The 13137-nt window shown below is 39.7% G+C and overlaps 1 protein-coding gene across 4 annotated transcripts in view; it reads right to left on the reverse strand.

Annotated features, from left to right (window-relative positions):
• The window catches only part of svild (supervillin d), a 146518-nt gene that overhangs the window by 127765 nt on the left and 5616 nt on the right, over positions 1-13137 (reverse strand). The window contains exon 2 of one of the 4 annotated variants that reach the window (XM_079595179.1): positions 9326-9396. The exons of the other annotated variants lie outside the window; for them this stretch is intronic. The gene's annotated coding sequence lies outside the window, so the exon portion shown is untranslated. The remainder of the gene's footprint in view (positions 1-9325; positions 9397-13137) is intronic. 4 annotated transcript variants of the gene reach the window in all.

Genomic DNA, 13137 nt, shown 5'->3' on the forward strand with positions numbered 1-13137 from the left:
TGGTGAAGAATAACAGTTGTAATATTTCATAACGTACGTCAAACTGAGTCCTGTTCAAGTCATCCTTTTGATGGAGGTTCGGATTAAATAACTATTTCTTCCCATATTTTATCATCGGGCACGCGCTCGGATTGATATAGTCAAATCGCCGCCATCGTTACTCTCTTTACAGTGTGTACTGGAGCTAAAGTTGAAGCTGAAGCCATTACCAGTTATGGCAATGGTCTTTTCGTTTCCAAAAAGTGTTAAACGCGGTCACGGCCGTCGCTATGGGTGGGCCATAGGGGCCCGCCCCCCAAAATGTTTGTGCCCCCCCCACTTGATCTCTTCAAAAAAATACTTTAAATTGTATATTATCATAGTTGCTAATTTTGTGTTGCATTCTTTATCATTAAAACATTAAATATATAAAATAGTAGGCTACATTGTGCTTAATTTGTCGTTTAATGAGATCTAATGTTGTTAGTGGCGAGAATAACTACATAGATCCGACCATTCTACATGTACTTTAATGGTCCAGTGGCAGAACTTTTGCCTAGCGTGTCATAGTGCGGATTAGAACCCAGAACCTAAGTAGTTTTTTTTTTTTCCTCATCAAAACCGATCGTTTAATCAGTCGTTGTATATCAAGCAGGGACACATTTGTGTGCATTATGTCTTGTGATTTCACCAGAACGAAGAGAGAGTCTCTCCGCAACGGATTGATGTGCGCCTATGTGTAGACTATAGGCTACCTGGTCATTTTGCTGTTGGTTATGATTACGTGCTGCGCGAATAGAGTATACGATTACTGTAGGCTAATAACTGTGCCCTACCATGCATTTCATATGCCCCCCTTAAGACTGAGGTCTGGCGACGGGTCTGTACGCGGTAGACCAATTGTAACAGACTGGGCCGACGAGTCGTTCGAGATCGAGAATCACTGAAAAATGTAATGTGCAATGTATATTATGAGAAAATTCAAGTGTTTTTTTTTTATTTTATCTTTGATGCATGTACACCTGTTGTAGGAGATCTCCAAAACAAAAGTAGGATCCTTTAAAATAGCATATTAGTGGCATGTTAAGTTAAATCTGTAAAACCTAAACCACAGCTACGTTTTTTACAGTGTAGCAACTGTGGTATGTAATTTGGTAATCGTTGTAGTGAACAGCAGATGAACCGGTCATCTGACACACACACACATTAAGGAAAATGGATGGAACTGGATGAATATTGTGAATGTTCTGATCCAATCTGACTTCTGACCTGTAATGCTGCCTAAATCATAATCATACACGGTTTGTTCGTTAGCCAGAGAAGAACTGGCCCCCGACTGAACCTGGTTTCTCCATTCTATCACCCGATGGAGTTTTGGTTCCTTGCCACTGTTGCCTTGGCTTTTGGCTTGCTTAGTTGGGGACATTTAATATTCAATAATATTGTTGATCTACCTTACTTCAGGTGGACGATGATGAAATTTTCTTCTAGAAACAAACTGTTGTATTATTTTCATGTTATCACTGTGAAGCTGCTTTGATACAATCTGTATAGTAAAAAGCACTATATAAATAAAGGTGACTTGACTAAGAAATTTGCGAGTTCATAACTATTTGATCAAAATCACAACATCGTGGACAAGAAAACAAGCTCAGGCATTTAGTTGACTGCACGTCTTTCCACATAATACTTTGTCAACACAGCTGGGAACTTCTGCAAATAGGTCCTTTAAGCTAAATGTAGATGCCCAAACACATGTAAGAAGAAATACACTGAACACAGCATCACGTGACAAAAGCAAGGATGCATTTGCACTGTAGATGTGTATACAGCTGTAAACAACATGACATTATGCATTCTGAAGAGGCATGATGTTTTATTTAAAAGTAAACAGGAAGAAAACCATCTGGGCTGCATGTTACAGCTCTATCACCAACAAATCATTGAAACCAGGTGACTTCTCATATTTTAACAGTGAATTTTAAAAAAAGAGACCACTGAGATAGGGAAGTGCATTTGTTTCACCAAAAAAAAAACTACAGTACAAACATTACAGCATATCCAGCATTTCATAATCACAGTGTTATCAGCATGACCCTGATGTTCACTGGCTGTGAGTCTCTAAACACTCAAGACTCATTTAGCAACCACCTTTGACATCAGAGATGGGCAGGATGGTCAGTTAGTCACACAACAACTAGTTAAAGCAATAAATGGTTTATGAGAATTTTCATCTTAAAAGTCAATTAATTACTTAAAAATCAGACAATGTGATTTTCTGTATTTCTTATTTTTGTAAGTGGGGAAACCTGCAAAATCGGCAGTGTATCAAATACTTGTTCTCCCCACTGTACATGTGTTACATTTATTGGTTAATAAAATATGCAACTGATCTAACTGATGTTAGTTCATGTTAGCTCAGGCCCATCAAATAATATTAACAGGCACAACTTTTTTTGATTTTAATAATGTATTAATAGGGACAATGTTGAAATTAACTAAATAAAAAAATAATAGAAGTGTTTTTCATTGTTAATTCATGTTAACTACTGTTAACTACTAAAGGAACCTATAGAGCGTTACCAAACAATAATAAAGAATTGTGGCTGTCTACATTTCAAGGCTTAATGCACAGATCAGATTTTATTTTACCATATAAATGTTTTTGCCCAGCCTATTTACATTCCCTTTAGACGACTGGTATCCGATTTTTGTGTTTACATTAATACCAACCCAAAATGATTAACTTTAGGCCCACAGGCCCCTATATCATATTACCATATATCGGGACGTGTCTAGCGCACAGTAGCCAAACAGAATTCCGGGAGGGTCCAGGAGTCTACCGGGATTTGCGGGATAGTGCCCGCAAATAATATCCCGGAAATTGAGCGTGCAAGAGAGAAGCCCTGTTTCCAACTGGTTTAAATAATAATGGGGATAAGAGATATTAATATGAGATTAAATTGTTTTAAAATTGTACCTGTTTGTTATCTTATAATCAATTACAGTGTACAAAACAATCGTCGCAAAATGGCAGAAGCAGCGTTTGCAAGAAACAAAAGAGAGTGAGACCATTAAACAATTAAAGGGGTAGTAAAATGCCATTTTCACAAGATGTAAAATAAATCTCTGATGTCCCTAGAATGTGTGTGTGAAGTTTTAGCACAAAATACCCCACAGATATTTTTATCAAGCATTTTATAAAGCATTTTTGAGGATTTGCAAAAACGCACCGTTTTGTGCCTGGCCCTTTAAATCCAAATGAGCTGCACAGAGGGCTTCAAGAGCTCGCGTGTGTTAGTAAGATGGACACAGCGACCCCATAGATTTCAACGGAGAAAAGTGAGGCCCATTAGAAGCACTCACTTCCTGATCACCAGGCGTACTGCGCAGGCTCAAACTGAGCTTGACGACGTAGAGGTGACGTGAGTCTCCTAGTAGCTGTGCCGAGAGAAATCTGAATCATTCCCTTACGAATCTCGCAGAGACACAGAGCGTGAGTATTAGCTGTACATGAGCTAGCAGCAGGATCAACTTTATCACTCTCTATGGGTTTCTCAACTTTGAGCGTTGTAACTTTGCAGATGTTGTTTATGCTCAAACAGCAACATTTCACACTAACTAAAGTTAGAAAAGTGAAATCATACTTTACCACCCCTTTAAATAACTAGACAAAATATTGATTTGAGTTTTAATGTTTTATTAGCTCACCAAATGCTAACCTTCCACAAGGAAAAAAGTTTTCAAGCAAGCGTAAACAGTTTTTACCAATTGTTATCGGGGGGATAACATAGGCTACCGCTGGAATGGAGCGATTTACCAATCAGAATCAAGTATTCCACAGAGCTGATGTCTCCAGTAACTGACATTTAAACCTATGAAGAGAAAAAGCTCATGTTGTTGGATAATACACTAGGAGTTGTACGCACAACATATATTCTCTTTGTGCCCTAACCTTTTCAAAGCGGAGCACTGGGCGCTGTTACAGCATGTTGCTTTAAAACACATCGTTCTGCACCCAGGATGCATAAGCTATTTGTGGTGCTCTGTATTGGAACCTTTCATATTATGATAGTTTTGCGCTCTGAAAGTTTATTAATAGCCCATCTTTTTCTGCCATATATTGTTGCCCCTTTTAAAAGCTGTGCAAAACATTTAAAATAAATGTTTTTAAATTGTATATTATTTTCTACACTATTCTTTATTTAAGAATACAAATAGCTGAAGTGTGTAGAATCTCATATGGTCCAGCGCACTTGGATCGGCGTTCGTAGATCGACTGGTAAAGACTGTTTTTCAAAGATGGCTTCTGCCTGTATACGCGAAGTTGACTATGTATAAAATATCTTCTTTTTAAACTGTCTGGACACTGACAAAGTTCTCAATGCTTCGGTTTGAAGGTAGGGACCCTCATTATGTTACCGTGTTAGTGTGGGGCTATTTTGAGCCTTGTTAGAGGTATTAACAAGTGATTTTTATTTGTCATTACTCTATGCCCTATATACTAGCGTTATACTAGCGTTATAGGCTAAACTGTTTTTAGAGATAAAACTATTTACATTCGATAATCATGAAAACAAATCTCAGATAAAGGTTGACTAGGTAACAATGTGTAATTAGACCAAAGGTTCATTTTGCGCCGGAGTTCTCCTTTAAGAAAAGTATGACTAACCGATCAGACCTCAGGTACCACGGAACATTCAAATCTGTGTTTGTATGGTTGTCATGAAAAAGCTTCACAGTCTTTTCCACACAATCTCATTATGTGCTACTACAATAATTCAAATTATCACAGAAGTACTGTGCAGGAAGTGTAAAAAGATTGAATATGCCAATCTGAGCCGATTTGAGGTCTGTGAAATTGAATTAGAAAACAATGTACTGTGCACGGAATATTCAGCTTGTACTCCCAGCGTGACTATCCCCCGGTTTTACAGACAAGGCTTAAACCTAGTCCCAGACTAAAATGCATGTTTGAGCGGTTTTAACTGAAAGTAACTTGCCACTTGTAACACTGCCATTGTTTTGTCTCAAGGTGCAAACCAGTAATGTTTTTTTCTAAGTCATGCTTGTAAAAGCTGCTTTAATGCCCTAATTGAACTAAGGCCTAATTCTGGCCTAATTCTGGCTTAATCTAAGCCCTGTTTGTGAAACCAGGCCTATATCTACTTCTGACTCACAGACTTGTATGGCAGTGATGCGCGGGTTGATCCAAAATGAGCGGGTGCCTGCGGTCACCCGTGGTTACGAGTCATCCAAAAATATTTTTAATGATATTCGGTAGGGGTGTGCATTGGCACTGCCCTCACAATTCGATTCAATTACGATTCACCAGGTAACGATTCGATTCAATTCGATTCTACGATGCATTGCGATGCATCAAAATTCTACTGCACACAACAAGGCAATTTTTTCATCAGTCATGAGGCAATACAAGCAGTCATATATTGAACAACAGATTTTTTTGGCTGCTATGTGTGTATTATCACTCTCCTGTATCTTTGACATAAATGTCATTAAACAAAATAAAATTGAATGGTACAGGGTATTGGATATGGCATTTTCAAACCTGAAAAAGAAAACATAAATCACTGCTTTCTAGGGCTGTAATCTCCCAGTTGATTGTTGGTCGATACGTTCTGGCTTGACCAAAATTCTGATTGGTCGATTTTTTGCCGCGTTCATTTCATCAGTTTTGCCGCGTTCATTTCATCAGTTTTGCCGCGTTCATTTCATTCGTTTTGCGCGTTCATTTCATCAGTTTTCCCGCGTTCATTTTATTCGTTTTGCGCGTTCATTTCATCAGTTTTGCCGCGTTCGTTTCATCAGTTTTGCCGCGTTCGTTTCATCAGGTGGAAAGCACTAATTGCAAATGGGGGTGTTTTCAGAGCACCCCTGTTTCACAGGTAACAGTGTGTCTTCAGAACACCCCCCTTGTTTTCACTTCTTTTGGATTAGCCCAACCCACCGGAGAAGAGAGACAGACTGAAGAAATTAGGCTAGAAGGTTTGCAAAATATTATTTATTTAATTGAGAGACCGTTTAATTCATAGTCAGTCCTCCTCTACCATGTCAACAAAGACATCGGCAGTGTGGCAGCATTTTTTTTTTAGAAGACGGAAAATAATTATTGGAGCCCAATGCGCAGTGCCACTGTTTGTATTAGTTTTGAGCCTATGCTTTATTTTTCAGTTATGCATTTTATTTCGTTTTTGCTCTTGATCTGGTTTGTTTAATAAATATTATTTGTTTATTCAAATGGACGTGCCTTTTGTGTTTAAGAGTAAAAGCTTTATGTTAGTCTATTCGTGTCTCAGCCGCGAAGCTGCGCTCCTGTGTTCAGCCTCGTCTTGTTAAGTTTCCCATTAACTTCGTAGAATCGAAATGTGCCCAGATGTCCGCTTTTCCAAGCTTTGGGTGCGTTTTTAATTACCCGTCTATCGCGGTCATCTCCCTCCGCCTCAGCCGTCTTGATTGTTGTTGTTGTTATGCCCACGAAAGTAACTTTATTGTCCAACTCAAGGCCAGAAAATAAACAGTGACATAATCGATTATGGCACTTTGCCGCATCGATGCTGAATCGTGCATATCCCGCATTGCGATGCATCGCCGAATCGATTATTGTTGACACCACTAATATTCGGGTCGCGGTCGGTCGGGTCGTTTAAAGGGCACCTATTATGGAATTTTGAAATTTACCTTTCATGTAGTGTGTAACATAGATCTAAGTGAACAAAAACATCCTGCAAAGTTTGAAATATGAAAGTGCACCGTATATAAAGTTATTGTCTTTCAAAAGTGAGAGTCGACTCTGAGTCATTTTTATGAATCGTTAGAAGACCGAAGCTTTTTCTCTGACTATATGACGTCAACTTGTCAAGTTATTTGAATACGATACGCCCACTTATTGCGCTCCAAGGCCAGCAGGGAAAACATCATGGCGACGAGACGCTGTGTTCTGAAGTGCGGCTCAAAAGCAAACTTTTTTCATCTGCCCAAGGAGGAGCATTTGAAGACTAAGTGGCTATAAATCACTATACCACAGAAGTATAGTCCGAGCCTTGTGCTTTGTTCGCGTCATTTTGAAGACGATTGCTTTTTAAATGCAATCAAACTTGGATTCGCGAGCTGGCTGATATTGAAGGATGGTTCAGTTCCAAGTGTATTTGCATCAGCTTCCTCCTCCGTATCACAACCTGTAAGTGTTATTAATAATTTTTGCTTTTATATTTTATGTAGCATACTTAATTATTTTGTTTGTTGTGTAAGCACCGTTTAGCTTCTAGGTCTTCAATGACAATTGTATTGAGATATGTGAAGTGTTTGTCGTTGTTTTCGGAGTTGTCTAAAGAATAGAGTAATACCTCGTAGTAACGTAACTGCATTTTTTTTTTTGTAAAAACGTTATGTTTATGCATCCGGCTAATGCAAACAAAGACTGATTGTGCTTTTACAATATGAACTCTGGGCTATGCTCGCTAACATAACATTAAATTATTTATCTTATTTTTCGTTTTTTACTACAAACTATAAAGCAGTGGACTATAATCATTATTATAATACAATTTAATTGATAAAAGCATCATTGCACTCCGTGTTAAAAATAAGTATTATCTCTGTAAACACTGCTGGGTCATCTGACCAATCAACGCAGATTAGCGTCGCGCAAAGGAGGGGTTTGAAAAACGAGTCGTTGAACGAATCATTTGGGAGTCGGTGAGCAAATCAGGTAAAAATAAATGCATATTATACGAAAACAAAAGTGTTTTTTGTCATTGCATGCATGTAAAACTGTTGTTGGGGACTCCCACAACAATATTAGGAACATTTTAAATGTCATAATAGGTGCCCTTTAAAATAAAGATGCCAATTAAACCTTTGTAATTTATATAGTACTAGACACAATGTTCTATGAAATACATAGGTCTACACTTTATTGGCTGAATAACTGCGCGAGGGTGACGCACAAGCTCAGTCAGAGATGACAGTGGGAAATCCTTATTTACCTGAATGTTGAGCGCTTTATTAACTTTTGAATAAAAGCTGACGCGGGACAAAATGCCCGATTTCCCAACGCGTTGAACTGAGCAATGCCATTGTGCCATTTTAATAGGCTACTTTTAAACGCATATAGCTCAGTAATGTCAGTTTTATGTATTTGATGAGAGGGGGCGGGGTTTTTGTTGGGAAAGTCGGGGAAGAGACGCACACTTCGATTAGACTGGATAAACACATGCATCATCTTAATTGTTAAGAAAATGAAACGAAATAAATGAATACATCAAGCCTTTGTTACAAAACACTAGGCGATATCATACAGCATTCAGAAAAATGCGCACCCCTAGTTCCTCTGTCTATGGCCCATGACTACGATGAGCATTTACTATAGCTACTTTAAAAAAACGCGGGTCAGGTGCATTTGGTGCATTGTTAGGACGTGCAAAACTGCATACTTAAAAATTTCATCAAGTTGTTGAGTTGTCTGAACAATTTTTAAATATGTAGTTTGGCAGATTTCTATTTACTCCATTTTCATTCCATTATTAACACTCAAAGTGTATTAGTAGAACGTCTCTGCTCAGTTTGGCCCAGGCTCTGTAGCTCCTGATCCTAGACAGTGTAAAAAAAAAAAAAAAAACTTTGAGCCCATGTAAATATTTACAGTGAGGAACTTCCTAACACCCATTTTACTGTCAATACCCAGGAAATGGAAAGTTGGGATGTGGAGGAGCAGCAGAGAGCGAGATTAAGAGGGAAGTCAGGTCACCGCTGAACACGATTCCCTACTGCATGCTTAGAAAAGTTGAACTCTGACCTCTACATACAACATTGCAACGTGTGATTAATTAGAAGTCATGTATTCAGGAATGCAATGAATAGCCTTGTATTGAATATTTTTTTTAATATTTGCCATTGTCTTGTCAGTAATCGCTCACTGTCGCCACGTGATAACTGAAATCTGACTCCTGCTGCAATGTGCTGCAACTCTGCAGCTATTGCCGCGGTGGCCAAGTAATGTAATTTGTGTACAGCCGAAGTGTAACAGGTAAAACCAACTAACGCAGCAAACCTAGCTAGAATGCCCCCAAATGCAGGAAATGAAAGCAAATGATGATAAATATAGATATTGATCAATATGAAAAAAATATATATTATAAAAAAATATAAAATAATCATATTTTTTGCCATATTGCCGAGACATAATAACATCCCTATTTGTCGTATTATTCTAATTTAATTTATTGGTTAAATGCAAGAATTATACATTAAATTAGGTTAGGGAAAAACATGCCCATAACAGGTAAAAATCTAAAAACTTATTGGAAAAGTTAATAATTGACCTCACCATGAAAAACAGCACTTCAACAACTGGCCCGCAACACTTTCACCACCTGACAAAGAGGCTTCTGTCCACCCCTGCTTTTACATGGATCAAAATAAACAAAAGAAGAGAAGAATCATGAGCTCTCAGATGCTTTGTTGGAACATGTTCAAGCTTTGCAATTCTCCTCAGGCGTTTAAAACCATGATTTACTTTACAGGAACCAGGGCTGTATTGACAAAGAATTTTATCTAATGACTAGGAGTCCTCTGAAGAGTTCCTAGCTAGGAGTTTTAGGTAAAAAAGGTAATAGGTTTTGAGCTATTTACTAACACACAGTGGTTGTTTGGTAGAAAAGCGCAGGCAGACATCGGGAAAAAGTTATACATACACTGAACAATATTTATATAAACGCAACACTTTTGTTTTCGCCCCCATTTTTCATGAGCTGACCTCAAATATCTAAGACTTTTTCTAAAAGGGGTATTTCTCTCAAATATTGTTCACAAATCTGTCTAAGGCCCTGTCCCAAATGGCACACTCCGGACTTGTGGACTTACTCAGAGTCCACACTTTGGTGACATCATGTAGTGCAGGACCTATAGGGCCCTTTGCGCGAGTGCACGAGGGCGCATTGAGAGGTATTTTTGGGACAGACTCGATCGCCACGCCGGAAATAGGAAGACGGTCTGGTTGTTGTTTAAATATTATATTTCTACATTTACATATGATTCAGTAAAGCCCTGACATTCGGTTATATTTATTTAATGAATCATGATGCGATCGTAGCCTATTATTCAGTGTGTTTATATTATGTTTATATTATAAATATAAATATATATTTATGTTTGAGACATCAACCACTGGTTGATGACCATATGTTTGTATAAACTGTAGGTAATAACTGGTAAAATGTACACATAGGTCATAAAAACCATAATGATATTTACACTTAAATATTTTCTTCTCCCATTCGTTGTCTGATTGGCCTTTCGCAAATTCGCAAGGATTTCTGGGTAGTTAAAGTGCGTGAAGCCTGCATCTATGCGGGCTTCGCGGAAGACCGCTTCAAGGGTACAAAGGGGGCGCTGCTGAGCACACTTCAGAGCGTTAAAATGATGAATGGGACGGCTTACGGACTCGTAGACTCAGCGAGCACGCGCAATTTAAGTCCACGAGACCGAAAGTCCACATGAAGTGCGTCATTTGGGACAGGGCCTAAATCTGTGTTAGTGAGCACTTCTCCTTTGCCGAGATAATCCATCCACCTCACAGGTGTGGCATATCAAGATGCTGATTAGACATCATGATTATTGCACAGGTGTGCCTTAGGGCTGGCCACAATAAAAGGCCACTCTAAAATGTGCAGTCCGAAAATTAGTCAGTATCTGGTGTGACTACTATTTGCCTCACGCAGTGCAACACATCTCCTTCGCATAGAGTTGATCAGGTTGTTGATTTTGGCCTGTGGAATGTTGGTCCACTCCTCCTCAATGGCTGAGCGAAGTTGCTGGATATTGGCAGGACCTGGAACACGATGTCATATATCCAGAGCATCCCAAACATGCTCAATGGATGACATATCCCATGTATGCTGGCCATGCAAGAACTGGGATGTTTTCAGCTTCCTGGAATTGTGTACAGATCCTTGTAACATGGGGCCGTTCATTAGCATGCTGCAACATGAGGTGATGGTCGTGGATGAATGCCCATACCATAACCCCACCGCTACTATGGGCCACTCGATCCACAACGTTGAGCAAACCACTCACCCACACAACGCCATACATGCTGTCTGCCATCTGCCCAGTACAGTGAAAACTGGGATTCAACCGTGAAAAGAACACCTCTCCAAAGTGCCAGACGCCATCGAATGTGAGCATTTGCCCACTCAAGTCGGTTACGACGACGAACTGCAGTCAGGTCGAGACCACGATGAGGACGCAAGCACGCAGATGAGCTTCCTTGAGACGGTTTCTGACAGCTTGTGTAGAAATTATTTGGTTATGCAAACCGATTGTTGGGGCAGCTGTCCAGGTGGCTGGTCTCAATATCAGACGATATTGGAGGTGAAGACGCTGGATGTGGAGGTCCTGGGCTGGTGTGGTTACACGTGGTCTGTGGTTGTGAGGCCGGTTGGATGTACTGCCAAATTCTCTGAAACCCCTTTGGAGACAGCTTATGGTAGAGAAATGAACATTCAATTCACGGGCCTGCAGTCAGCATGCCAATTGCACGCTCCCTCAAAACTTGCGACATCTGTGGCATTGTGCTGTGTGATAAAACTGCTCATTTTAGAGTGGCCTTTTATTGTGGCCAGCCTAAGGCACACCTGTGCAATAATCACGCTGTCTAATAGTGTTGCACGATATACCGGTACTAGAAAGTAGGGGTGCACGATATATCGAATCAATATCGTTATCGCGATATCACGTCGCCCGATATAATATCGAAAGTCTTGCGATATTTTGTTTATGATGCGTCCGACATGCACCTCTAGAAAAATACACGTCGCTTGGTAGCATTGCATTTCCCCCGACTAATTTCCTGGTTCTCCTCCTCCATAAACAACATGCAATCAAGGAGAGGGTTAACTTTTCATGCTACAGATTTCCCACAGTAGTCAGAAAGAAGACACTTTGTTTCTCTCAATATGACTCTAGTCGCTACTAGCTCCAAAGCCAATCGCCACTCTCTCACTTCTCCCTCGCTCTACCACACAGTCCCCACACACACACAGCGCACAAGTATAAACATCAGGCCACCTGGCCGCTTCATGTGTTTTCTCAGATCGGATAGCTATCTGATTTATCAAAATGATTCCATTTACACCTGGTCACATAAATGTATTTTTGCAAAACGGATATAAATCCGATCTTCAATTCCCGCGCTATATGCAGATTTAATGTCCACGTACCCGAAAGCAGTTATGAGCTGCATTTTATTGATCGTCAGCTAAAATTTCGAAATCAAAGACCGCAATAAGAGAGAGCGGCAACAGCCCTGGTAAGATCATTTCATTTCTTTACTTTTAATGAAGATGATTGTGTGTTAAGCGTCTGCGACTTACTTTCACTTTGATTTGCGATAGTTTGCACGTTGGCTTGATGAATCGATGCTCAGCTTCAGTGATGCGTGCTGCAGTAGCATCGTCGTATCTGGCTATAACATGACACATAGCCTATAACACGCTCTCACACGTTTAATTTTTAGCATTTTTGTTTGGAGTAAAATTTACATTTGGTTTCAACAACCAGATGCATTTACACTTGTCCAGTTTCGTCTGGAATGCGGCCCAGCAAACCTCCTGAAGTGATTTGAGCGATCGGAATTGAAATATCGAAATTAATATCGATATCGTAATCACATTTTGTCAATATCGCGCACCCATACTAGAAAGGTATAGCGAAATCCAGCTATTAAAATTGGTACGATATGAAATTTTATTAGTAGCCTACCGGTACTTTAAGAGTGACAGCCCTCTAAATAATAAGAGCAGTATTTCTTTATTTTGCGTTGATGTGTGACAGCTAGAGTCAAGATGTGTGTGTGCAGAGCTCTGCTTCCACTGTTTTCAATCACTAAACGGCGGAAGCAGAACAGTAAAATATATACACACAGCGAAACATGCATGCATGAGAAAAAGCGCGGGACATGCTTGCGCTGCCGGGCTCAGACCTAAAGTGCGCGCACATGCCCTTCACACAGCATGTGATCACGACTTCAGTTAGGCGCTTTCGCGCATCATTAGGATTGAATAATCTAAATTCTTGGTAAAAATGTACGTCCTGGCGACTATTCACGTAAACACAGTCGGGTATGTCTTTAGTGAACGA

This window comes from Phoxinus phoxinus (genome assembly GCF_949152265.1).
Source record: "Phoxinus phoxinus genome assembly, chromosome: 21".
In the NCBI taxonomy this organism is placed as follows: Eukaryota; Metazoa; Chordata; class Actinopteri; order Cypriniformes; family Leuciscidae; genus Phoxinus; species Phoxinus phoxinus.